Here is a 2884-nt window from a genome sequence, read left to right as displayed (position 1 = left end):
CTAGACTGTGTGTGTGTGTGTGCGTGTGTGTGTGCGCGTGTGTGTGTGTGTGCGTGGGTGCCACGTGTGCGGTCAGCAGGGATTGCGTCCGCCCCAAGTTCTAATTTTTTCTCCACTCCTCCTTCCCATCCTCTGTTCAATCTAATTTGCCTGACATGTGCACTCTAATGGCTACACTGCGGGTCCCTCTCCACAGTGTCTTACACCAACCCTTCCTCACTTCTATTTCTCTTCCCCCCCCCCCCATCTCTCCTTCTCTTTCCATCCCTCTTCCCTCCCTCCCCCCCCCCCTCCCCACCACCCTCCACTTCCCACCCCTTCTCCTGATTCATCTTGCTTATCATCTAATGATCAGATCGGCAATCTGCACCTTGCCTGCTCCTCATATGTCTCTGTCTCACTGTCCCACACTGTTGACTGATGTGTCAGTGGGTCTGAGCCACACCAGTGAGATCTCTGCACCCGTCCTGGTCCACCTCACACACCACAATCACCTTTTAATTCTCCATGATGTATGACGCTGGCAGGAACCAATTTTAGAGGCCGAATTGGGCCCTAAATCATCAAATCACTTTCCCGGGCCACCCTCGATACATCACACGACTCACCTGGCAAAAAGTAAATATATAAGGAATGTAAATAAATTAGTAACCTTTGATAGCTGAAGCTAAATGTTGTTTTGAAAGGGATTGAGGATCTTTTATGGGTGGTGATGGCTGATGGATGACTGGGGACTTTGGAACTTGAGCTACAAGCAGGTTGCCTCGCGGTGCCTTTTAACTGCCTTTGAAATAGGCCGGCTTCCTCCTTCTACTTCTGAAACAGCCCCTCAGCATCCCTGGTGTCTAATCCTGACCCAGTCAGACACAGAACTACACAATCCCCATTAAGAAACAGCTGGAAGAAAGGAAGACAAAAGGGTCCTTTTTTATACCTTAATTACTATCCATTTGTGTTTGTGTGTTCATTCTTGCCTGTTAATTAGTTACCTTGTGATTAGCGTAGTCTGAAATAAACAGAGAGAGGCGGGCATGCCCGCTGTTTTTGCTACTAGCAAAGGGGCTTAGTCTATGTGGGTTGTAGGTTTGTTTTGCTGTGTCATGATAGGGATCAAAGCAGGGTGTGCTAATTGAGAGGCTAATGAGACTAAGGGAATGGACTATCGATGTGTGCACCTGCCTTCCAGATCCATGAGTCGCAGCGGTTTGTTACACACGGAAAGTTGATTCAGTTGAGTTGACACAGAGCTTAACTAGCATCTACAAACACTGAGAAGCAGCTTCCCGGGTGCCAGTTTGACTTTCAGGTAGTGGGATTATAGATAGTCTACTCCAGCTAGCATTAGCATGCTAAAACCTCCCTTGCCGGGGGCCTGTATTTTGGCTCTGTGACAGGGCCTGACAGATAACACACACATACACCCGCACACACACACACACACACACACACACCTCTGTGTGTTCCCATGGTGTGTTTGATGAAGTGTGTCGGCATTGCGACCCCCCTGTCCTTGTGTGCACAGTGCATCACTCCCCTGTGTAATTATAACCCTTAAAGATGAAGAATCACTCACTATTAATTAATCAATGAACCTCGGTGGACAACACTCAAGGGAGAGGGGCCACACACGCCATGTGTGTACGTGAGTGTGTGTGGTCCTGTCGTGTGCTACAAAGACAAGCAAACATGCACGCACGCACACACACACACACACACACAGAACATCGTTTCATCACCAGCGTGTAGGATCTTGGATCATCTTCCATGCACATACTTCCAGTGCACTCATCAAATTAACATCCCAGCCAAGAATATGTGACTAGGAATTCAAAATTCCAGCATTATGGTATCATTAATGCATTATCATTGTCAAATTATATGACTACATTATTCAAATATCACACCAGTCAAAGGACATAGCATTAGCATGAATGCTATCATATTATGTTGGCTTAGTTCATAGTGCATAATGTTCATGTTGGAATGCAATTGCCTCCTTTTGGAGATGAGTGCATACATTAGCAGGCAGAGCAGCTTAGGAAGCTAAACACTATCAATTTCATAGTATACAGAATAAACACAGTCACACCCAGACAAAAACCAACACACACACACACATACACGCACGCTAAATCTTCCAAAAAGGCTTGGGGCAGATTATTCTCTCACTGAATACACATTTGCCTGCTTTATTGGCTTACAGGGTGTTTAATATGCTCCACACTGTCTACACGTGACACAGGAGGCTGTGGACGCCAGCGAGGTAAGAGACAGCAAGCTTAGGACTGACATGGACCCACAAGCCCGGAGATGGAGGGATGAGGAGGAGGTGGACGGGGTTGGAGGGAGAGAGAGAAAGGACAAGAGGGAGGATGTGAGAGAGAGAGAGAGGGCGAGAGAGAGTAAGGGGCGAAAGAAAGACAGAGAGAGAGGGCGAGAGAGAGAAAGAGAGAGAGAGAGAGAGAGAGAGAGAGAGAGAATGTGCTTGTTGGCAGTCTGAATGAACCTTCAACACATGCATGCCATGACTGAGACGTCAAGCAGGACGTTTTGAGGAGTGGAACGGAGAAACAGAAGGATGGTTGAGAGTTGAGAGTGAGACAGGTAGAAGCCAGGCATGTGTGAGAGGGATCGGGTGCACATTTGGGAAGGAGAGATACTTCACGTCAACAGGAGGATGAGCGTGCATGGTGGGTATGACGGTGTGTGTGTGAGAGAGAGAGAGACCCGGAGAGAGCGACCGAGAAACAGAGAGCAAGAGTGTGAGAGTGAGTTTGCGTGTGTGTACAAGAGAGTGTATGTGCATACAAGAGAGAGAGAGAGTTTGTGTGTGTGTGTACAAGAGAGAGTGAGTGAGAGCGTGTGTGTGCAAGGCAGCTTGAGG

This window comes from Osmerus mordax, chromosome 1 (genome assembly GCF_038355195.1).
Source record: "Osmerus mordax isolate fOsmMor3 chromosome 1, fOsmMor3.pri, whole genome shotgun sequence".
In the NCBI taxonomy this organism is placed as follows: Eukaryota; Metazoa; Chordata; class Actinopteri; order Osmeriformes; family Osmeridae; genus Osmerus; species Osmerus mordax.
This window is presented reverse-complemented; position numbering follows the sequence as displayed.